We start from the raw sequence: 26,694 nt of genomic DNA, 5'->3' as shown, positions 1-26,694 counted from the left end.
GATTACACTTTCTTGGGTGGAGCTTGAGTGTGTACCCTGAAGGAATGGTTACATAGGCGATTCTGATGTACAGCAGAGTTGAGCACCACTGCACAGTCTAGAATTATGGAAGGGACTCATGCCAAGGCCCTGTACTGCACAGTGAAAGCCAAATTTAAGTCTTTTTTTTTTTTAATTTATTTTTATTGTAAACAAATGGGATACATGTTGTTTCTGTTTGTACATGGAGTAACAGCATACCATTTGCATATTCATAAATTTACATAGAGTAATGATGTTTGATTCATTCCATTGTTTTTTCCTTCCCCCCCACCCCTCCCACCTCTCTTTTCCCTCTATACAGTCCCTCCTTCCTCCATTCTTGTCCCACTCCCACCCCCCATTAAGTGTCATCATCCGCTTATCAGTGAGATCATTCCTCTTTTGGATTTTTGAGATTGGCTTATCTCACTTAACATGATATTCTCCAATTTCATCCATTTGCCTGCAAATGCCATAATTTTATTATTCTTTATAGCTGAGTAATATTCCATTGTATATATATATATATATGTATATATATATACACACCGCAGTTTCTTTATCCATTCATCAATTGAAAGGCATCTAGGTTGGCAAATTTAAGTCTTGATATAGAACACTGGTAGGTTCTAGAATGGCACTTAGCATTGACTATTTACTAAAGACTTCAGTGTCACCCACGGTATCCAGACATGAGTGATACCTGTGTATTGTGGACATGCAAAGAATTCCTTGAAAGTTCTGAAACAGGGGAAAGTCCTACCATTTCCTCCCCTATCTGAATTCTGAAGGTCAGTTGGAATTGGTTATTTCTGTAAACACATCTCTTCCAAGCATTCGAATAAGAGTATTAATTCTTAGACAATTGGATAATATTATAATAATAATACAATAGCTAATATAAAACAAATGACATGCCTGTGGTCTATGCTCTGAAAGAGTTAAGAAATGGAAAAAATCTGAAAGCAAAGATTCTGATTAACACATTGTTAAAGAGAGACAGCAGCAAGGATTCCAGCAAAGTTGCCTAAAGGTACACAAGTTAGTTGATGACTTAACATTATCTCAAGGGTACTAAACTGACTGAAATAAATTTGTTACCATTCTGAAGGGGACGTGAAAGTGGTTGACAGAAATCCCACGACATTATGTCTTAGTATTAAAGAACTCATATTTTAGATCTGAACATCAGACAGATAGGCTAAGGGCATGAGTCTTTTCCCAAGGAATAAAATGTAATACACAGATTTACCTAGAGCTTTTGATCAGAATTATATCCACAGTATATGTTTTCAAAAGCATTTTTGCTGTTGCACAGACAGCCACAGATCTTATACTTTTTAAAAAAAATCTCCCTAAGTATACCAGGTTGATGAGGCTGAAGTCCACGGAAAAAGCTGATTATATAAGATCATGTAGAATCAATATCATGGGTGAGTACCAGTGATCTAGAGCAGGTAAATTACTATAAGCATTAAGGAAATAGTGCAAATAATTCCCTCAGGTTGGAGTAAAAGGAATGTTCTACTAAAAAGTCTGTCCTCTGGGTTCTCAATAGTCATTACAGCATAATGGAGTCAAGGGATAAATTACATATAACACTATAGAAACCTCCCTCATCTTGACCCAGGCCGAAGTTGAAGTTGTAATTTTTGTCATATTCAAAAAGATTAATTTTCCTTATTCATCTTTAAGTACATGAATTCAAGAAACATGGTATTAGTCAACACGACCCTGGGTTCAATCTCTAGTACCACAAAAAAAGAATTTAAATACATTTAAATGACATTCAAATATATTTATATACATATGCACAAATAAATATCTTTAAATGATATATACATTTATATACACACACAAATGCATGTATATATATTATTTAAATTACTCTATTTAATCCTTTCTATAGTTTTCATGTGAAGTCAGACATTATTATCTCCACTTTTGTAGAGAAGGAAATTAAAGTATAGAGTGTAAGGTCAATTCAGCTGAGATGAAAAGCTAATTAGTAGCAGAGCTAAGTCTAGAGGCTGATCCAATGTTGGGTCCTTCCACTTTATAAAGATCAACTCAAGTCCTTCAATGTTATCCACTCCTTTTTCTGTGCTAATTTGGATTTTGTATATATTCCCATTATTGTACCTGGGTGTATAATTAATTCATAAGCTTTTCTTCTTTACAAGATTATGAGTCCTTGAAGGCAGAATGCCTGTCTTCTTATCCATTTCTGTATTCACAGGAGTGTTTTTTATTCAAAAACTTAAGTTTCTTATATGCCTGCTATGCAGACACTAAGTAAGGCACTATAGACACAGGGATGAACAAGACAGACACGTTCCTTCCCCCACAGAGCACTCATTCTATAGGAGAAATGGTCAGAAAAAGGAGCAATTAAAAGAGTATAATAAATACCAGAATGGGGGAAGTGCAGGGATATAGGGTTTATAAGGCTGAAGAGCAAGATCCCTACCCTACTGTAGGGAAAGAGGAAGGAAGAGAGTGGAGGTAGGACTAAAGATGAAATTATGTCTAAGACCAGGTGAGAAGATTGCTTTTGATTTAGCCAGATACTGGATGGAGGTGGGAAGGGCAGAAGAAAGTTCTGGAAAGAGGAAATGATATGTGCAAAGACAAGAAGTGAGAAGATAAATGAGAAGGAGGGCATTGGAGAGAAATGGGGCTAGATATATGAGCAAGAACAAGTCCATGAAGGTCTTACTGGGGAAGCCACTGAAGGGAATCAAGCATCCAGTAGCAAGATTACTTTTGAAAGATCACTTCAGTTGTAAAGGGGAGAATGAAATACAAGGGAGTAAGAAGAGGCAGGAAAATCAGTGAAGAAGACATCATCCTATGGGCACAGGGAGAGCTTCTTGTGGCCTGAACTAGGTTGTAGCAGCATGGATAGTGAGAAGATTTTGGAGGCAGAATCAATAGGTTGTTTTCTAATTGGATACAGGTGATTAGTGAAGGAGAGGGGTCAAGGATGATCCTAAGTTTCTGTCTTGGGAAACTGGATAGAGAGTGGAGTTGGTTTAGGTTTGGAAGATATTAAGTGCATGTCTGAGGTGGATGTGTTCATCATGCAGATGAAGGTCAAGGGTAGAATACTTGGAGACAAACTCTGGAAGTCATCAGCCATAAGAGAGAGAGAGAGAGATTATTCAGAGATTGACAGAGAAGAAGAAATCTTGGGAATAATATTTAAAGTCAGATAGAGGAACATTATTCAGGGGAATGATATTTAAAGTCAGAGGAGGCAAGCAAAGATCCCACAGATAGGAGGGGTCAGAGGGAAGAAAATTAGGGAGAAGATAATAATTAGGAAGCCAAAGAAGGTGAGAGTGGTCTCGCAGGGCCAAACACTTCTCTGAGGTCAAGTAAGTGGAGGACTGAACATGCTCCATGGATTTTGCACTTAAGGAATCAGGGGGTCCCCTGAGAACACTGCCAGACCACCAGGGTAGTGGTGCATCAACTTGATGGACTTAGGGGAGGATCTCTTTAGTGGCACATCTTGTACCTTACTTCCTCATCAAAGTTCAGAGCATGATGAAACCACTTTTTTCTTTTTTAAGTGTATTTCCATGCAATTGTGGGAGATGCTGCCCTTAGGTATGTGCAGGGCAGAATCAAGCTTGGTGGAGAAATTCATAAAGGAAGAATGGAGAAATGGACTGAAGAAGACAAAGAGCTGGGACTGTGAGTCTCTTATTTTCAAAGACACTCTATTGGGAAGTACAGTGGCATGCAGTGTCCATTCCCCTTTGTCACCTATAACAGGACCTGTCTTTCATGGCACTCCCTGCATGGAAGTGATTAAATAGAACTAACTATTCAGACTCTCTGTGAGACGTGGACAAAGGGAGAATGTTGACCTTCAGGGTATCTGTAAAATCTTGTAAAATCTTGGTATAGACGAATGGAAGTAAGCTGAGCAGAAAGGCTATTCCATGGCACTGCCTTGTGCTCACTTCTCTGGTGAGGTTTGTTTCTCAACCCCCTTGCAGCTCCTGCTCCTCTTCAGTTCTCCCTCATCTTCTTAGCTGTTTCTCTTCTCGCATGACTCCCTCCACCTTAGCCGTTCCCTTCCTGCCTGTCCCACCCTCTACAGACTTACTGAGTACCTGCTGGGAGCCTCGATGTGATGGTGACATTGCCCGCTGTCATTTATGACTCTCGTTATAAATCCCAAATTTGCCCTCTAACTCAGATAGCTTCCAGAATCCTCAAGTGATGTGTAATAGAGATTTTTCTCTGTGATCTTTTGGTAGGAAATCTAAAATTCAGCTTTTCCCAAACTGGCCTCATTCTCTCACCATAAAATCCATTTCTCATCAAGTACTTCCTGTGTTTGGATTGTGACATCAGCATTTACCCACTCTGGTTTCCTACCCTCATATTAAACTGGCAATTCAACCTCTTTCCTTCCTCCTCCTCTGCATTATCTATGGAGCTGCTCTTCCATTTCTGCCACCACTGTTCTCCTTTAAACCTTTGTTCCTTGTGCCTGGACTATAGGGAAGCTCCAGCCATGTGCCCTGATTTCTGGTCTTGGTCTCACCCATTATGTCTTCCTGATGCTTTTAGACTCTCTCTCTCTCTCTCTCTCTCTCTCTCCCTCTTTTTCTCATATCTTCTCTCAGATTGTCCGTGGTCCATCCCCCTCACACCAGCCCTATGGGTGTAAAGCTCCTTGACATCAGACAATCTCAGATGCTCCAGTTAGGGGATCAATAAATACCTCAAAGGCGACCGTCCCGTAATGATGAGTTCTCTCTCTCTCTCTCTCGCTCTCTCTCTCTCTCTCTCTCTCTCTACTCTCTCTCTCTCTCTCTCTCTCTCTCTCTCTCTCTCTCTTCCAGAAACAACAATATGATCATGTACCTCCTGGACAAAGGTCTAAATATTCAATGCTTTGCTATTTTCAAGGGATCATAGTTGACATTCTAATTCATCACTGCTCAAAAGGTCTTTGAAAACTGGTCTTCAAGCCACATCAACCACCCATGTGCCAGGCACCATGTTACTCACTTTGTAGGTTTATCACACCTAATTTCTGTAAGGTAGGTATTTTATTTTTTTGTTATTTAGCAAAAATTAGGGCACAAAGAAGAGATTTAGTGATTAGGGTCATTTGGTTGCAAGTCAACCAGGTGTCAAACCTAGAGATTTTATATTTCCAAATGTCCTACTTTTTCACTTTTACATATCATCCACTATTACTGACCATTCCTGTACCTTCTGTAGGAAGGGAGGGGAACTGTGGCTACTTGTCAGGTGGTGGTTAAGACTGCTGGCTCTGGATCCACTTTGCTTGGGTATGACTCTAGCCATCCTTACTGTCTAGCCTCATGACCTTGAACAAAGTTTTTCATTCTTCAAGTACAGTAAGATTATAGATGCTTAGGACAGAATGCTGGCTGGTGGTCAGGGCTCAATACAGATAAGGTCACTCCCTGGGCTCTGGTTCCTATTCATTTCCAGTAAAGGTGTAGCTAGACTTAGAGTTTGAAAGAAATAATTTCTGTGGCTAGACATCCTGACTTCTGTGGGAGACAACATACTGGAAACAGTTGTTCTCGTTAGCTTTGGGTATGACAATAAAACTGGAAATGATGAGAAAGGTGGGAAGTGATCTTTGCATCTGACTGCACTGATTGGAGATACATGGAAAGATAAAAGAAAACTCTATTTCTTATAGCCCTTAAACCTCAAATGGGAAAGAGTAAATATCTAGAGAAAGTGAGTCAGTTCATCTTCCCTTTTGATAGAACGGAGAAGGTACCAGTGGAAAATACAGAAATTAATATGCTGGTTGCCTGTGGAAGAATCAGCTTTTTAGGAAATGAGAATGTAAATAAATGAGGATTTAATAATACAACTTGCTACAAACATTTACTACCAGGTTTTGCTGAGCACAATGCAGGACACTGTGGAAAATACTTAAAAAGAAGGGCAGGGGCAGGATTTTTAAACTATTAAAGTTGCTGGGAATAAGTATTTAAAATAATTTTAACTGAGAACCATATTCACAGAAAATAATAACAGTAGTAAACTAATTTTGTGTCTGAGCTGGGCTGTGCCCTCAAAGGTCACTTCACCTGGTCCTTAGCCACAGTAGAGAGAGTACTTATATTCCAGGGGGGAACTGAAATCAGAGAAATAATTTGCTCAAGTTTGTACAGTTTATAAATGGAATATTTATTATTTGAGTCCAATGCACTTTCCATTTAACACAATGCTTATGCAAATACATCATTATTACACTTTTCATAAGTCTATCAGTCTTGTTCTAAAAACCTGTGTGGTCCATTCATATCATTATTTCCCACACTGGAAAGTCATATCAAGATTAAATATAAGTGTACCCCCATGTTATGCAATAGAGGTAGTCCTGGAAATTTGCCTATAAATCAATATTTTCTTGAATACTATTTTTGTTGCTAAATACCATGGATTTCCAGAGATAAACTCTCAGTTTATCATTTATGTACAATTGATAATTGCTACTACCCTGCCATTATTTCACCTTAATTTGACGAATTTATTTTGAAATGTTCACAATTACTCTAAATTTATATATTTGTAAGTGTTATGTTCACCTATTGAAATTTCTTAAAATGGAACCCTATCTGTGCATTTAAATATATGGAGTTAATAATCAATGACAGTATTTTCCCTCTCATCATTATCCCCAAAACACCCACTGAGGGACCCCATCTTTTCCAATGACTTTTATATTACCAATAGCATTTATATTTACATAAGTGGTTTTGCAGGACATGCAACACAAAATGAATCTGTCATTGTTATTTCCTAGTATATTCCAGGATATTGCTTTTCTAAATGATAGTCACTAAAGCCCACAAAATGACAAACTGCATCCTTTTTTTCCCTTTGAGGTACATTATCTGAAATAAGCCATTGCAAAGTAGGGCCTCAGTTAATTAATTAGTGCTGGTCATATTCATTTTTCTAAACTAAGAAAGGAAACTGAATACTATACTTTATGTTCTTTCCCCCAATTCTGGTAAGTGAAATAAGCCAATCACAAAAAACCAAAGGCTGAATGTTTTCCCTGATAAGTGGAGAACGATATATAGTGGGGGTTGGGGGGTGGGGAGTGAGAGAAGAATGGAGGAACTTTAGATTATGTAGAAGGAAATGAGAGGGAGGGGGAGATGAAAAATGGTGGAATGAGACAGACATCCTTACCCTATGTCTGATTATACATCAACATCGTGTACAACCACAGAAACAAAATGATGTACCCCATTTGTGTACAATGAATCAAAATGCAGTCTGTAAAAAATTTAAAAATAAATAATTAAAAAAAAATGAAAGAGGACATGATAAACCCAGCTGCAGAATGCTGCTTACAATAACTCTTTTTTTTCTAATTACTCAAATCAATTGGGTATTTAAAAAAAACTCCTCATATTCAGTTTGGTTGTTGGTTTTACATGACAGGGTGGCTAATTAAAACTACTGCACATTTGGGTATGCAGTTTATGATTATGAGAAGGTCACAGACTTGAAAATAAAGTTCAGTATGCCTCCCACATTTAGCTAAATAATCACAGAGTGTGTTTAAAAATAATTTGTTTCTCCCTTCCAAGCAGTTTCTTTTCTTTCCCCTGTTTACTCATGATTGCCCATCATATCCCCTCCCTTCCTCAGGTAGGTCATACTTACAGGACTCCTCCAAATGCCTCAGTAAACTTACAATTTTGCAGAGGGCATTAGATAACAAGGATTTCTGTTCTGGTAAAAACAAAACAAAATCCTGGGATGATTAACATTCCAGACCGGGAATACTTGGCTGAGTGTTCTCTGGATATCTGCAGCACTCAGCTCCCAGGTCAATGTGACAAACATGAAGAGTCACTTTTGCTTCTATTTTCACTCCATTAATGCAAACCAACCTTCATCTGGTCTTTCCAAAACTAAATTTGAACCTCGAGATCAGTCCAAATCTCTCCATGCTATCAATGTCTGATTAGCCCAGTTGTGTGAGCATATAACCCCATTTTTTTTTCCATTTCTAAAACTTTCACTCTGTTTTACTCTTCCAGACCTTTACTGTGTGTAGTTTCATACTGTTCATTATATTCAGGGTTTCTATTTTGTATGTTAAAGTGTTGATGAATATTTTGCTTCTTATCTATGTCTGGTAAGATGTCTGGTAGGATGATAACCATTGATTGTATAATATCATTTAAATTAGGCTAGCTTCAGATAAACAATAACTAAGTAAGTCACAGATTTATCATGACATTACTGACTTGTCTCATGCAGCTTTTCTTTCCATTGGCCCTTCTGCAATGGATATCTTTACACTCTTGGAAAGGGATAGAAAAAGGGACACCACAAAACAGATAAACATTGGTAGGCTAGAAAAGGCCTGGTATATGGAATCTAAAGGACATTTTGACTGCTATTTCAAATGGGGTTTATTTTCCATATTTAAAATATTTCACAAGCCTTCACAATGCTTTAAAATGTCATTGTCTTATCCCCAGGAGGTCTACTTGTATTATATTATTTAATATTCCAATTTGCAATGATGTTACCAAGAGGGGAGAGTTAATCTTTACAACATTCTGAAAAGATGGTAGAAAAATAAAGGGAGGAGGTCTCATGCATTTATGGTAAGCTGATTAAACACCTTTGGTTATAGGTTCTTATCCCAGCTGCTCCCTAAATGTGCTAAAGGGCCATAGAAATCAAGGAAACCTACCCGGTTTCCACATCTACAACACCATGGGAGGATCAAGGTAATCAGAGTGAAAAGTAGTATCAACACAAAGGGCTGCTTAGGGAGAACTCTGAAGTATGATTACAAATATAAGAGGTTGAATATTTAATATTAACATTTATATTAATTAAATGTTGAATATTTAATAATATTTACACTCACAAATTGAAAATATCAGAGTAGAGAGGTTAAATGATTTGCCAACGGTTGCACAACAAATTGGTTTCTGAGTTAAGATCAAATCCACAACTTCTTGCATTAATTTTCCTCACCCTATGTTAAATTTAACTACAAAAATCCAAGATTATTAATATCCCTTGACCAGGAATTTTAATTAACCTTCATGTCCACTCACCAGTAAAACAGCTAATATTTATACTGATGAGACTTGGGAGCATTATGATACTGAGTCCCCACTGAATTAAGTTATAGAAGAAAGAAAAAAATTAATTTAGTTCCTTACAAGATTAGCAATTTTCAGATAATAAGGCTATGGTGAAACATGCTCAATATTAAAATAACACTACACATGTTTTAAACCAGGCAATTTTAAACTTCTGCTTAAATATCCCCACCCCTGAACATTAAAAAGAATTTGTAAGAAAGCTTATGAAATAGGAATTTCAATCACTCAAGCTGTGAGCACCTCTGACCCCACTGTTCTTTAGGACCAAACAAATATGAGAAGAGAGTTGCTTTCTTTCAGTAAGTAAGAGAATATTCAAATTAAGCTAAAATAAAAGATAAGTTGTAATCATGTGAAGGCAGTAAGGGAGCTCTGTGGATCTTATGGAAGAACTAGCTCCTTGTAGTCTCCATGAACCCCAAGACTATCTTCCAGAGAGAATGCTAAAATACTCTGTCCTAAAATCCTCAAGCTATTTCAGTTAAGGTTAAATTAAAATAAAAGAACTTTTAATAGGCAAAATGATAATTATTTGTAAATGACATGTTAATTTACCTGGAAACCCAAAATAATTGTATGAAAAATTACAAATAAGAGAATACAGTGACAGGATCAAAATTAATGTACAGCAGTTGACAGCTGCCTTTATGTGCTAACAACCATAGTTGAGGTTGTCAAGGAAGAACTGCTTGTGTATACCACAGCAACAAAAATGATAACATGTTCATGAATAAACTTCAAAAGAAGGGTACAATTTCTGCATAAAGAAAACTGAAGAAGGTACTTAAGGACAGGAGATACTTTGAGTGTCGGAAAGGCTTATTATATTTAAGTTCATAAAGGGGAAAATCAAAAGATCATAAATTTAACATAATCTCAAAATTCCCCAACTGAAATTTAAAACAAATGCTATACTGGAAAAACTGATACTAAAATTCATTTGTACATGAACAAGCAAGAGTATCTAGGGGAATTCAGAAAAAGATGACTCTTAAGAAGAGATTAGTTGCTACTTAGATTTTAAAACCTAGTATAAATGCCTGTAATCCCAGCAGCTCTGGAGGTTGAGGCAGGAGGATCATGAGTTCAAAGTCAGTCTCAGCAATAGTGAGGTGCTAAGCAACTCACTGAGACCCTGTCTCTAAATAAAATACAAAATATGGCTGTGGATGTGGCTCAGTAGCCAACTGCACCTGAGTTCAATCCCCAGCACCTGCCCGCCCCCCTGGCCCCCCAAAAAATCCTAGTATTAAAGCTACAGTGACTGAAACAATGTGGGATTTTCATATAACAGACAGAACAATGCAAATCGTACAAAATACATAAGGGACTTTAATATATGATAAAGACATTATTTCAAATCAGTGGAGAAAAGATAGATTATTCAATTAGTAGTGTAGGGACAACTGGAAAGGCAGCTAGTGAGCAGTTATTAAATCTCTACTTCACACTTTAGACAAAGATGACTTCTAAATGGAGCAATACTTTCAAATTTAAAAATGAAGTAATAACTGGAAGAAATCATTGGGGATTTCCTTTTTAAGGAAAGAAAATCCCTGCTAAGTGGGATAAAAAGAACTAGAAGTTACAAATGGCAAGATTGATAAATTTGATACAAAAAATACATGAAAGGTCTAGTGCCATAAACAAGTCCAAAAACATAAAATAAGCTGGAAAATATCATACATTTTGCAATATAGAAAAATGGCCAATTAGACACATGTGCATGTGCGTGCGCACACACACACACACACACACACACACACACACACACACACGACTATTCAGGAGAAAAGTGGGTACAGGACTTAACCAATTATGCACCGAAAAATGAATATGATTGACACAAAATATGAAAAGGCATTCACCTAACCTTCGTGTTTAATACAATTTTTTTGTAAATAAAGTTTCACAATAGTGTGTGTGTGGAAAGAAACACCTCATACATTTATGGTGAGAGTAAGTTGGTGGAATTTTTATAGAGAAAAATTTGGCATTATCTAAAATGCTCATACCCACTGACCAGTCATTGCTCTTACAGAATCTATCCTAGAGACTCCCATGAGTGTGAGATGAGTGTAGAAGATGCTCTACAATGCAATCTCTATTTAGACAATCACCTAGATAGCCGTTGGTAGGGGACTGGAATAACATACTACATAATACTTCTGTGATGAAAACTGTGAGCTTTCTCACTCTTTCCATTATGTGATATGAACCATTTATCAAATTTTATTGATAAACAACATGAGGAAAGTGTTTAACAATGAATGTATATGACCTCGTTGTGTACATTTTCACATACACACATACACACATGGATGCACACCTGCACACTACTATAAACAGAGAGAGAGACAAAGGAAAAGGATGGTGTGATTGCCTCTGGCAAGGCTGAGAGATGGAGTAAAGGGAGGGGATATATTTTTCAGTGTACCCCTTTATACCTTCTGAATTTAATATCAAGCATGTATATAACCTATTCAAAAATCAGTAATCTATTGTTCACTCTTCTAAAACTTCTGGGTGATAGACCAAGTGATAGCAAAAAGTTACGTCTGTTAGAATTAGATTGTGAAATTAAAGAAAGCAGGGACAGTTACATAAATGTACTTTATGTCTTTATCATTAAGTATTACTTTTCATTGTTTTACTAAGCAAAGCACTAGGTTTGAATAAAGAAGGTGTTCTTAAGAAGGTGGCAGATTCACCTTCTGCTTAGGTGGCCACCCACCTCAGACTTTCATGTGGTCCTTGTAACACTGGTTGGTGGTGTTAGGAGTTCATTGCAGAGAAGAGAGAATAAAGGTAGAAGTTAAAAATTAGGTTTTTTATTCTAGTTTTCCAAGTGTCAAATCTTAGGTTCCAGTGTTATTTAAATAGAACAGTTTGCTTCCTTGTGTCTCTCCTTTGATTTTGCCTATTATGACTTTTTTACTGATATCTTGGTTTCTCCCTATTTCATTGATTTTCTAAGAATTTCCTGGCTTGAATTCCATTGCATTTTAAAACTTCTTGTAATAATGAAGGACCTACGAACACAGAACATATTGTAACTGCACTAAATGTCACAAACAGTCAGACCACTAAAAAATCCAATACTTTTCCTCAACAAACACAATAAGCTTACTGTTGTGAAATGCTCGATGCACTATTTCTACCATCTCATCTTTCCTTTAACCTAACCAGTCCGCTTATTTTATTTTATTTTATATTGGCTCTTTGGCTACACTGCTGGATAAAATACCTAATAAGTCCAATTGTCACTTATTAGGAGGCTGAAGTTTGTGATCACTGAGAAAAGCCACATGCAATCAAGTTCTAAGTTCAGCTCTTGTTTTGATTTATGTTCCCTTTTCCTCCGCCATGGGAGCAGAATGACCATTAAGTACTGTTTTAGTTTCTGTTTCAAAGGGGTTGTTGCAAGCCAATATACCTTTTGCTAACAAGCACACTAGAAGAGTGAACAGAGTGCTCCTGTGTCCTTGTACATTTTGGTTACATATGGGTTTTCTGGTTGCTGAGAAGATAAATTCCTCTCTTTACCTCATTTAAGGTTGGTAGAAAATACAGCAATCTCCTTTATCTGTGTTTTTGCTTTCTGCAAATTTAGTTATCTGGTGTCAAATATATCTTAAAATATTAAATGGAAAATTCCAGAAGTAAACAATTTGTAAGTTTTAAATTGTGTGGTGTTCTGATCTTATGTTGCCTTGCTCTGTCCCATCCAGGATGTGAATCATCCCTTTGTGCAGTGTATCTATGCTGTACATGCTGCCCACCCCATTAGTCCACTTAATAGCTGTCTCACTTATCAGATTGACTGTCATACATTGCTTGTGTTCAAGTAACCCTTATTGTACTTATCATGGCACTGAAGAACAATAGTGATAGATATATCATTCTGGATATGTCAAAGAGAAGGTGTAAAGTATTCTTTTAAGTGTCAAGATGAAAGTTCTGAATTTATGCTATAGTTTGGATCTGGAGTGTCCCCACAGGCCCATGTGTTAACATCTTGGTCTCCAGCCTGTGGAGCTATTGGGAGGTGGTAGAACCTTTGGGAGTTGGTAGACCGTTAGGAGGTGGAACCTAGTGGAGGAGGTTAGCCTGTTGGGAGTATACCCTTGAAAGGAATATTGGGACCTCAGCATTTTTCTGTCTCTCTGTCCACTTCCCCAGTCACTCTGAGGCAAACAGCATTGTTCTACCATGTGCTCCCCACAATATTCTGCCTTAGCACAGATCCAAAAGCAACAGGCCAATGGGCCATGGGCTGAAATCTATGAAACTGTGAGCCAAAATAAACATTTTCACTTATTAAATCGATTATCACAGGTATTTTATCACAGTGACAGAAAGCTGACACAACTTAATAAGGAAATAAAATTAAACATACGCAGTAAGACTGAATCTTGTATCTATGAAACTGACAAGAAGGAAAAAGAAATTCATGCAAGTTTTGCTATCATATCGCAAACTGAAAAAGTTATGTTTATAGTGAATGATAAAAGTTAGTGACAGTAGAAAAGGTATTAAATTTTTTGAGTAGAAGATATAAGCAGGAAACATTCCAGTTGATGACAATCTGTTGGATCAGAAAGCACTGGGAGTCTTCACCAAGGGATTCCCTAAAATGAGTGACATCAAGTCATAGGATGCAAATAAGGGATGACTACAAAGATTAAAGAGTAAGTTTGGACTGAAAAATGTAAAAATTACTGGAGAGGCTACATGTGCACTGACAAAGAAGCTGCTGCCACATGTCCAGCAGAGTTGAAGAAGTTGATTGAGTAGAATGCATCCCATCCAAAGCAAGTCTTCAATGGCAACAAAAACAGGCTCTTTCTGGAAGACACTGCTCAGTAGAACTTACGTTCCTAAAAATGCATGTGAGGTGCCAGGGCATAAAACCTGGAAGGACAGATAACTCAGGTACTAGGTGGCAATGTAGCAGGGCATATGATAAAGGCCAGGCATTGTTCAGAGTTAAGAGAACCCAGGTGCTCTCAAAACTAAACAATAACTGGTTTTGTTTCACCTAACTAACTTCACCTAACTTTTAGTATAGTATATACTATAACTGCTCTATTATTGTTCTTGATAACCTCTTACTGTGCCTTATTCATAAATTTATCAGAGATATGGATGTAAAGGAAAAAGCAAACAGCACACACACACTGAAGATACCCAGTGCCAGGATCAGCTCGGCTCTCACTCTGACAGTCCATAGCTGACCTGCTGACTCTTAGGCTCACAGGAAAGGAGGATTCTGTACACCCTGCTCTTTGCTGCTATGATCTCCCCACCCCCAGTGCTCATCCCTTGTATGAGCTCAAATGTCACTTCCTCTGGAATCTTCATCTTGTATACCGGTTATATCAAATCATGTTTATAATAAGTAGGTTCTTAAGAGAACCTACTAATAAGTAGGTTACTAATAAGTAGGTTCTTTTTATAGCAGTTACCAAAGACAGGTTGATGTTTTTTAATATTCACTTGATTAATGTTTCCCTAGCCAGAATGTAAGAGTCAATGAAGACTTTTTGTTTTGTTTCTGATTCAGGTGAGCAGGGTGCCCCAATGTCTAACACAGCCCTTGCTAAGCAACACATTATCTACAAATATTTATTAAATAAATAATGGCTGAGTGCCAATACTTGTGCTCTTAACCACAATGCAGATAGAGATCTAAGTTTTTGAGAATTAAAGTTACAGATCAATGAAATCTTCTATCTCATTTCTAATGACCAGGATTTTTGACAGCTTGTCAATGAAAACAAAAACCAGTCACTTCTGTATTTCTTTCCTTTGACCCAGCTACAGTTTGATGGACTTTCTGAAACTCAGTGCTGGGCACAGAGTGATTGTTCTACAAAATGTTTCTTGAGTGGCTGATCTTAGAATAAAAGGATCTTTTAGCAGGTTCACTATTTTGTAACATATGTTCATTGAATCAATGTTAAATCTAGATTCTTTCTCAAGAGCATCACTAAGGGATAACTGCTTTTGTTTTTAGGTTACCTAGGAAGAGGAATGGTATTTCGAATGTAAATGCTCAGATGACTGCTTTAAGAGAAATTTCCGTATGCAAATACACTAAAGGAACATTAATATTGACATACGATACCAGTTCTCTGAAGCAGAGTGGAAACACTTTGCTGACTCATTAACTTCTCATGGAAATACTCACATCTTTTATTTGAGTTTCTGTTCATGCCACAGCCACAAATGAATGTGGTGGGGAGCTGGCCAATTTATCTCTCATTTTGTCTCAAACTATCACTTGGGAAGGTGTTTCTAATGCAGATTTAACACATGTTGGAGATCCCAACCTCTGCTGCCAAACTACTTCTCAGGACCTAACTGCACTAAGCTGGCATCTTTGGGGATGACCAAATACAGGCACTGGTGCCAACGAGCCAAATGTTAACTGTGTGGCACTATGAACATTACCCACACTCTGTGAACTACACTTTCTCCACAGTTGAAAAAGAAGTGGGAGAAGGAACACTAAGGATTGCCAGGAGCCACCAGATGGGCAAGAGTCCCAGAATAGGTTCTTCCTCATGGTCCTCAGAAAGAACCCACCCTGAGAGAGAAAAGAAGAGGAACCCCCAAAATCATACCACTCCCAAAGATCAAATTGAAACAATAGTTCTTCAGAAGGATATTGAGACCAGTCATTTAAGCTTGACTTGTCAGTAGACTGGTGGGTGCCTATGCCATGAGTTAGTCTGAGCACAGGGGTGAGACTGCAGCACAGACTGTGGAGAACTCAGGGCAGTGACAGAAACTGTGGCTGGTGGTCTACCAATTTGCATAGCCAAGAAGAGTCAAGTGTTCTTTCATTTGAAACTGGTCGTCTGATTTCTGGGATTAGTGTGGCTGATGGGGTGTAGAAACAGGATGGATCAGTGCTGAGTAGGAAGAAATGATCAATCAATACTTTACAATGGTTCCCTGTGCCACCTCCCCTGAACATAAGAAGATCGTGAGGATAGACGGATGCATTCCACACACCTCCCTCTCACACACACTCAGGCACTTGGAATGAGGAATGTGATATAATACAGATCAGTCCACTGGTGGCATTGTGAGAAGGCTGGCCAGCACACTTACACTTTAATTCCTGGTCACCATAACAAAGCCCTTGAGGGCGAAGTCCTCCCTGAAGCAGACAAAGCCCCAACAGAGGCTGCCAAGGAAGGAGAAGGTAGAGTTCAGCATAGAGGCTCCTCTAACAAGGTGGCCCACATTGGGTCAGAGCTGAGAATAAGATACTACTGTCACATAGGGAGTTTCTAAAATTGAAACCCAGGGAAAAAAGGTTTCCATTTCAAATACCCCAGTACTCAGAAAACCAAATATCTGTATGCCAGCTATTGCATTAAATGCTTCATGTAAATTGATTCCCAATGACTCCCCACATTTTGTTTTGCCGGAGTTTTAACTAATTTTCCACATATTGTCAATTAAGTAGATCCTCTCTAGACAGTATGTTTTCCTCTCACCCATCTCTACCTCTTCCCCTTACCTTTATCCTTTTTTCTATCCTTATTTTATCTTTTGTATCCTTCTTTCCCATCTCTTTAATTTTCCCCATTTCTCTTTTACCTTCATATTTTCTTTATTTTTATCCCTTCTTCCTATTCAATTTAGCATATTATTATTAATGCTTAAACTTTTCAACATATTCCATATTATTTTTTCACCATTTTTCTCTTTGGTTAATAAAGTTATGGAGCTTATTAGAAATAAATTTTATAGAATAAATTGACATATGATTTATTTTAAACACCACAGTTACTAGTGGTTAGTCTCTCCTCTCACATTGGTAATGGTAGTTGAATTTATCACTCTGAAAAGGAAAAGGAATCCATTACAGCAGATACACAAATATGGGACCTCAGAAAACAGCAAAAAGATACCTCCAAAAGTTTGTAACATCCCAATAATAGCTGACTCCACAGATATTGAAGTAGATGAAATTCCAAAGAGAACAAAAACTGACTATTAAAATAATCAATGAACTAAAAGCAGATCTAATGAATGACCTAAAAGAGAAAACACAGAGTGTGTAAGAGCATTTCAATAAAGAGATTCTGAAAAGAATCAAACAGAAATTCTGGAAATAAAAGACTCAAAAAATCAAATTAAACATTCAGTTGGAAGACTCAACAATAGATTAGAACACATAGAAAACAGAATTTTGAACTTGGAAGTCAAACTATATGAACCAATAGAAGAAAAATCATAAATAATGAATGGCTATATAAGAATTCTGGAACAACATAGGAGATAAATTTGAGAATCATTGGAATTGAGGAAGGAATGAGAGGATAATGACATTGATAATCTTTTTTCAGTGAAATAATAAAAAATTTCAAACCTTGAGAATGAGATGAATACAGGAAGCATTTAGAACTCAAAATAGGTATGATCTAAAACCAACCTATTCATAACACATTATAACTGAAATGCTGAATATACAGAATAAGGACCATTGAAGGATAGAATTTTTAAAGTCTCAAGAGAAAAATCCCAAGTAACATTTAAATGGTAACATTTGATTTCTCAAACGAGACCCTAAAGTTCAGGAGGGATGGGAAGGATGTATTTCAAGCTCAACAGCTATAGAAAAAACTTTCAACAAAATTTAATATCAATTCATGGTAAAAACAGTGAAGAGACTAGGGACAGAGGAATTTATTTCAACATCATGAATGCTATATATAGACAAACCCAAAATCAACATCATATTGAATGGGGATAAACTGAAAACATTTCCTCTACAATTAGGAAAAAGACAAGGATGTTCTATCACCACTCCTATTTAATATAGAACTTGAAAGTTTAGCTAGCGTAATTAGGCAGAAGAGAGAAATAAACTGAGACATAAAGAGGAAAGTAAGATGTTAAACTATCACTGTTTGTAGATCACACAGATGGTCTAAAAAACTCCAGTAGAAGACTTCTGTAGCTGATAAATTCATCAAAGTAGCAGTACAGGAAACCAATACACAAAGATCAACAGCTTTTCTATGCACCAATAATAAATCAACAGAAATACAAATCCATAAAACAATTCCATTTCAATAGCCTAAATAAGATAAAATACCTAGGAATAAGTCTAACCAAAATGTAAAAGATCTCTTCAATGAAAATTATAGCTTCTTCACCCATGAATGGGTGTTGAATTTTGTTGAAGTCTTTTTCTGAATCTGCTGAGAAGAAAAGAAACTGAAGAATTCCTTATGAGGCAGGAGGACCTCCCATGGTCTTGAATAGGCAGAATTAACATTGTCAAAATGGCCATATTACCAAAAGCAGTCTATAGATTCCATGCAATCCCTATCAAAATTCCAATAACTTTATTCACAGAACTAGAGAAGATGGTCATAAAATTAATAAGGAAGAATTAAAAACCAGAACAACCAAAGCAATTCTGAACAATAATAGTAATTCTGGAGGTATTATAATATCTGATCAAAAATTATGCCACAGAGCTTTACTAATAAATGCAGCATGATTTTAGCATAAAACATACATGAAGACCAATGGAATAGAAAACACAAAGATAAATCCACACAGATATAGCCATCTGATCCTTGACAAAGGTGCCAAAAATTTATGTTGGAGAAGAGACAGCTTAACATATGATGCTGGGAAAACTGGATATCCATACGTAGATGGATGAAACTAGATCCCTATCTCTTGCCCTGCATAAAAATCATTTCAAAGTGGATTCAACATGTAGAAATTAGGCCAGAAACACTGAAATTGCTTAAAGAAAACACAGGGCCAACACTCCAACATACAGACACATGCAACAACTTCCTCAATAGGATTCTTAAAACTCAGAAAATAATACCAAGAATTAATGTGTGGAATTACATCAAATTAAAAAGTTTCTTCACAGCAAAGGAAACAATAGCACAAAGAGAGAGCCTACAGAATGGAAGAAAATCTTTGCCAGCTACTCTTCTAACAGAGCATTAACATCTGGAATATGTTAACTCAAAAACTTAATACCAAAACAAATAAATAACCCAACCAATAAATGGGCAAATGAACTAAACAAGCATTTCTCAAAAGAAAAAAAATACACATGTACCATGATTATATGACAAAGTGTTCAACATATTTAGCAGTCATGGAAATTCAATCAAAACTACCCTGAGATTTCATCTCACTCTATTTAGAATGGCAATCATCAAAAATACAAATAACAATAAATGATAGAGAGGATGTGGGGGAAAGCAACACTTTTACACCAATGGTGTGATCATAAATTAGTATAACCACTATGAAAATCAGTTTGGAGATTCCTCACAAAACTAGGAATGGAACCACCATATGAACTACTATACCACTCCTCAGTCTATCCAAAAGAACTAGTCAGGATACTACACATGATACCAATGTTTATAGCAGTAAAACTCACAATAGCTAAGTTATGGAAACAGCCTATACATCCACAAACAGCAGCTCCAGGTGATGAGTGCCCTGGCAGCTGGCAAACTTCATATCCTTTTCTTCTCCATTATTCTGATTAACAATTAGAAAAGGGGAAAAGGAAAGCAATACAGACTTTTCAACTTGTGTTACTAACAGCAGTTTCAAAAGAGTAACTTTGCCCAGTGAACCCAATTTGATTGCATAGGTCTCCTATGCAATTTAATATGTTCTTTGTAAATAAGATATTTTAAATAATCAGGATGTGAGCTAGCAAAATGCCATTGCAAAATATATGTGAGTCCAGGAATGCACTAAATATAGAATTTAGAGTGTTACAGTAATTATTCACAATACTCAGACTACTCAATTTGGAGTGATAAATATTAAGATAGCAAACTTAGGAAAATCATAAAGTACCTGACAGGACTCTATTCAATAAATACTATAAATAATGAAATAATATTTGGAGAACACTGGGTCAAAAGAAAAGCACTAAGTCTCTGTGTTCTTTTTCTCTAGAGATAAAAACTCTGAATAAGTTGACTTCTCACTATATTCTATTTTCCCATGTACTTTTCCAGAGTATGTTAGAGAAATTTTTTAGGACCACATAAAATCCTGGCTAATCTGGTCTTAGCCTTTCCTTTAAGTAGAAACTGTATAAAACCCAGTTATACGCACCATTCTGAGAAGCAATTAACCTTGTAACCTTCACAGTGATTAATGTGTTAATAACTTCAGTGTGTAATTTTTACAACTTAAGAGCAAAGTTCCTCAGACTCTTTAAATGGTGATACCCTCCATTATCATTAATACCTATGCACAATAATTTCTAAAGTATCTAATTTCAAGCAGCTCAACAAAATCAATGCCTAACTTTTCAAAATGCAAATATAATCTGACTCTAGAATTCACAAAAACTCTCAGATTTGCTATTGGAATGGAATCCACATTGATACTCAGTAGCTCCATGGGCTGTTACTGTGAAGTGAAGCACTTCTGGTTTTTAATGTTTTTTTTTGTTTGTTTTTTTTTTTTTCTTCCTTTAAGGGCAATAACATGGGTCTGAAATGAGCTTTGTTAAGATGGAGATAAAGTAAAAGAGGATTGTTTTTTTCCTACCAGCATGATCCTAATTGGAGAAAAAATTAAAAAGCAATTTTTGTTGCAGAATGTGTATTAGTCTGTCCTTAAAGAATCATAGCTATATGACATTGGCTTAGTTCAGTGACGTTGTTTTCCTCCTGCCTCAGGTCTCTGGGAAGAGCAGATGTGAGAGGCAGAGGTGGCAGTTGCTGTCAGGATTGTGTATGGAGACTAGTGCCCATGATTTTGACATGTGGGCTCTTTTGTTACCTGATAGAGGTGTCCTTTTCAGAACACCTCTTGTGCCTTATTCCATATTGCATCTTCAACATATTCTACTTGACAGAACTCATACCACCAACTGAATTCAGTTGCCAGCCCGGAAGATGGTAAAATCTTGCCAATCTGGTGCCATGAGATACCACTGAGGCCACAAAAATGTCTGTTATTATCTTCAAGAACTGAGTAGTAAAATTCTGTGCATTTCCTTGATAGCACAGATTCAGTGAAAAAATCTGGTCCTTTCTTGAAAATGTCAATAGTGGATTGAACTTATCCTGTAACTATGGTTGAAACACTGGTCATAGCCCTTCTGTACTGTGCTGGGGTATCTGAGTGAGGGAGGTGGTATCTGTGCTGATGAAAGGGATCTTCAGGGGTATGTATTAATGTATCCATTGTATTAATGGATCCTATCATCATAATTGCCCTATTTTTCAGTCACAGTTTTCGCTACATCACATTAAAATTTCTTGGCATTGCAGGATGAGTATTAATAGTAGGGACAATTGAAAGTGGCAGTGACAACTGAAAGTGGTTGCTGGAGCAGTTACCACAGAAAACACCAGAGGGGTCTTGAAATATTTCCCATCAGTTAGCTATTCTGTCTCATTAAACATTGATGGTACACACTTGGCCACTGAGCACTAAGCTTGATTAAAATGGTCTTTCCTTGAGACTTTTCTAACACTGTGTTGTTCAATTACCAACTGTCTACTTTGAAGTTTTTTGAGAAGCAATTGGAGGCCATTCCAAAGGCTTACTATGAACCTAGAGAAACACATAGCAATGACTAAAAAATTGCCTTAAAGTCAACTTCATAAGCATTTTTTTTCTTTGATGGTTTAGTTTAAAAAATATGAATATATATAGGTACTGAGAGCATAGCCCAATTGGAAGTTCCCAAAACTGGTACTATCACACTGATCAATATCAGTTAAAGTAATATTAAAATAATAACTCTGAAGTTTAGTAAGTCTGAAAATGTCCAGAAAAACTTCAGTATCAAGTTAACTCCATTTTCTGGAATATTGCAGTTCATATACAGCTAACTTTCAGTTAATCAATATACTGGATTACTCTAACCCTTGCCAGACACTGATCATAATGAACACTGGGCCCAGTGTACTCACATGCCTTTTGTGGAATAATAAGTATCAGTCTTTAGGCAGTTAAGTGAATGGGGGACAAGGTCAAACATCTTGAAAGGGCAGCAAGTTACAAAATTCATACATGTTTTACCAACTAACTCTATGAGGTAAAAGAGAATCTCACTTTATGTTTTGCAAATACTTGCCTTTTTCTTACTTTGCCAATACTGACAAATTTTCAGTTTCAGGAAAATTTGTAGGGTAAGTAGGATAAGGGCATAAGTAGGATAATAGAAGACAAAATTATGACACTATTAAGTTTTCAGCAAAAGAACAAGTCAATAAACTGGAAAATGCACTGTACCGGCCCAGAACTGTGATTTGCAAATGGAATGCTACAAATTCCTAACCCATGGTGCACTCTTGATGGCAAGGCAGAAACAATTTACGATTTAGGGAATTCCAACAGAAAGTTCTATCAATTTATACTTCCCACAACAAATTTGTCGTTTGGAAGAACAAGTCCAGTGTATGAACATGTGATTATCATCTTGTTCTTGTTTATCATGTCTTCCTATTTTTAAATGGTATAAAAGGTTTCTTATATATTTCCAGCTAGTTGTTGGCTCTTTCAAATATACTATGCTAAGATAGTAAGACAGCTTGAAATCTATTTATGTGTATTAGTAAAGCATCTGCTTGCATAGCTGAAATATAAATTTGATAAGGCAATGCTTGAGAGAGAACAAGGCAAGTGACATGATTCCAGAAATGCTACAAAAATCATTCGGTACTGAGTTTCCACTATAATACTGGCACAAGGTTAGGCCCAGAAAATGAAAAAACAGGCAAAGATTTTTTTGCTATGAAAAGTCTGTGTTCTAGTGGTCACATAAATGTTATGTTCAATTAAGTCATTGAAGTAAACATTATGTAAAAAGCAACTGAGAAGAGAAATCATGACACACAAATGCTTTTGCAGTCTAACTGACATGGTTAGGCTCAGTTCTGTGCTCCAACATGTTTTGCCTGTTTGGTCCAGGCTCTAGCAAACACATCACTTCTCTTCCGATGTAATATTTCAAGTTCCTCTGTGCTGGAGACAAGGTGTGTGCTAGCTCCTTCCTAGTGATAACATTTTTCCCACTGAAGACTCTCCAAACTCCATCTTTACAGCATCACAGATCCCAGAGTAAGAAGTGATGGGTGGAGATGCAGCCCTCATGATGATCTTTGGGCAAAAAGACTGTGGTGCACATCACGGTCACCCCAGCCTCCCAACGAGCCTGCTCACATTAGGAGGCAGTGCATGGGGGTGGCCCAGGTTATGGATGGACTCTGTAGAAAGTCCTGGCTTCAGACCCTGGTTGGGGCCAAAGGTAAATGATTCTATTTCTGTCCCTTTGTTTCTTCTCACTGGAAGAGTACTATATTGGATATTCCCTAAAAAGGATTTAGGGCATAGTACTTATACAGGCAGTGAATGGAAAAAGCCTTCTTTCCTGCCCTTGCCCCAGGGCCTGGTTCACATCTCCTCACCCTTTAGATCTGTGCCTATGTCACTTCTTCAGAGATAGTACCCTGACCTTACAGCACCTGGCAGTGCTCTTTCTTGGCACCTATCTTGGCTGCTGCCTTATGTGGATTAATGTTAGTCATTTTGTGAGCTCCGTGACAGCTCAGACCTGTGCTGCTCTTCTTTGCTGTGATTTCCCTCAGGTCTAGAATAATGCCAGGCATGTAGAGAATATGTGTTAAATGAACAATGGATGATTCTGGTACCCCAGAAATGGTTCTGTGGAAAAGTCTCAAGGCCTCTGCATGGTGAGTGAAGCAACACCAAGTTAGTGAGCTTCGTTCAGTCTCTGTGCCCTTTCTCAGGCACTCAGCTGTTGTTATCTGCTTCACATGTGGGTTAATCAATGTGATTCCACTGGAAGACACTAAAGTACAATTTGGAAACTATTTCAAGACTTGTTTCAGATTTGCCTCAAGAATATGACTAGGTATCTCATGCCATCTATTATTGAATAAGGAACTTGAATTGCACCTCACTTCCATTTTTGGTAAATTTTTTCTATCACCCCCAAGACACAGATGAGAATAGAACCATTTACCCACTCTGACTTCTAAAGGCTCATGGAGTCTAAAGAGGCTTTAACTTTTGTTAATAATGAAACCCCCACAGAAAAGTTCAATTTTTGGTATTCATTCCAAGTTTAATTTATATCGTTTAATGACATCCCCTACTGTCAGGTTCTAATACCTATTTATCTTTCAAATCACTGGACTTAAAAATTGCTAAGCACCAGACAGAGGCATAAGATTCTAAGCCAAGATCACCAAGAGGAAGAACCACTTGCTTAAACACATAGATTTGAAAATAAGGTTTCTTTGATACTGTGTTCAAGTTGCAATTGTTATTGGGGGGGATCTAGATAGATTGGCCAGGAACCATTTAGAATTTTAAGGTTAAACAGAAAACAATACTCAATAAAGGATTACTCGGAAAACTTGTTTTCCCTAGCCCTATGCTCACAAAAACAATAACTAAACCTTTTGATATTAATAGGTAATGCCTCTGCAATTTAGCTAAGTGCCACCCATCATCTGACAGATGTACCAGGGGGAGAGTGGCTCAATGCCACAGGAATAGTGACTGAAATGGAACCCAGATTTCTCAGACCCCCAAGGAAAAATCTTCCCACTGCACTTCATGAGATATATGTGTGTGTGAAACACAGATGGCTAAACTTTTATTCTCAGCTTCTCTGTACACAGGGACTTCATGTTTCTTTTTTAAATGTACCAATATCAATAGCAAAAGCAGTCATTTCTGCAAATGTCTAGAAGGCGATTATCTGCAGGAGAACTTAACCTGCAGGCTGAAAGCACCCAGGCTTTCAGGGGAGTGTGGTTTCCTCTATTTTGTTGTAAAGCATGGCTTTGGGTAGATATGTCCTTATTTCTTTGAAATAAAAGGGATTGGGGCTGTAAAATTCATTAATGGTAAGACAGCAATTCTGTCATCTTCAAGGAGAAATTTCTGGCCAAGCAGAAAGCATTCTTCTTAAGAAGGGCTGTCACCAGTCAGAATAAGAATGTCAGCAACACTGAAATGGCCCTTGACTTCAGGCTTCACTGCCAATCTATTCAGCACAGAGCACAGTTTTAAAGTTTCTGCAGAAGTTGTTTTTGTATTTAAGGGAGAACCTGGCAATGGTCAGAGAGGAAGGAGAAGTCAGAACATCCAGAGCACATACAGCATGTGGGGCCCAACTGGCACCAGGTGTCCCAGCTAGGAGCCTAAAGTGTTAGGAATCACCTATGATGAATTTACAGAGTACTGGTCTGAGTACTGGTCATACTAATTCATATATGTTGTGTTTTATTTTAATGCCCTTTTCTATCAGGTGTCTCTTTTGGTCCAGTCAACTGCTTTGAGAGGTAGAGAAGTGAGGAAACAGGTCACAGTCTCAATGTCTCAGCACAGGAGGTAGGGAGCTTGGGGTTTGGGGACTGGGCTTAATGTCACACCCAACTCCCCTTCTAATGGTATTGCCCACAAAACCACCCAGTCTGTGACTGTGTCCTAATGAAATAGTGTGCTCCAGGAAAAGAGTTTTGGTTGTACAAAGGAAACCCTAACCTGTAACTCTGTCATTTACTAGCTGTGTGACCTTGGATAAGTCACTCACCCTGCCTCCTAATAGCCTCAGCAGTAAAACACCACATCCTCTAAAGGGAAAATGGGACAAACATGAAAGTGATTTATAATCTGGGAAGAACTAGACAATCATGTTATTTTATTATAATAGTTATTATTACCATCATAATGAACACTTAAATAAAACAGTTACCTGATGCCATTGCTAAGAAATGCTTTTTTAAAAAAAAAAAAAAAAAAAAAGATTGTTTTCCACAGTTATAGGATAAGAATTGGGCAAAAGTATATGAATGATAATATTTTACCAGTGAGAAATTATATTTTAAATGTAATTTCTTTTTCTAGTTCTTATATTCTTTAAATGCTTGTTATTTCATTGTTTTTCTTATAGCTATTCTATAATATGATTTTCCTGTACATCAAAACCACTAAGGGCTTGGCAGTTAAAATCTGAAGAAAAAAATATATCAACTAAAATTATTCAAAAAATAAAAACAGACTAATGAGAAAAGCACAAGAAGATAGTAAATGAAAGAGAGTCATGTAAATAATAGAAGAAACAGTTGTTAGGCTAATAAATAAAATCTATGACATAAATGATACACAATGTACCCCCACAAGGCAATGGTTACTATAGCAACAAGAAGAGATGCAATGTACTCAGAGTAACTCAACCAAATAGCTAACTGATATACTAAACATATTTCAGATATATTTCAAACACCTATTTTCATGTGGTACTGAAATGTTATTCCCCAATTTATGTAAAATTGCTCATTTTAACAATAGCTATTCCTTTAATTTAAAAAGAGATGAAAGTTTCTTGTGCCCCCTAACTTACATAATAGATCATCACTACTTAATCCAAGTGTCCTGGGACCAGCAACAACTCTCATATTCTATTTCTCAATAATGAATTTCA

General features: G+C 37.0%; 1 protein-coding gene across 8 annotated transcripts in view; it reads right to left on the bottom strand.

The window, feature by feature from the left end:
- The window catches only part of L3MBTL4 (L3MBTL histone methyl-lysine binding protein 4), a 490,814-nt gene that overhangs the window by 57,546 nt on the left and 406,574 nt on the right, over positions 1-26,694 (bottom strand). The window lies entirely within an intron of this gene.

The sequence above is a fragment of the Sciurus vulgaris genome, assembly GCF_902686455.1.
Source record: "Sciurus vulgaris genome assembly, chromosome: 13".
NCBI lineage: Eukaryota > Metazoa > Chordata > Mammalia > Rodentia > Sciuridae > Sciurus > Sciurus vulgaris.
This window is presented reverse-complemented; position numbering and strand designations above follow the sequence as displayed.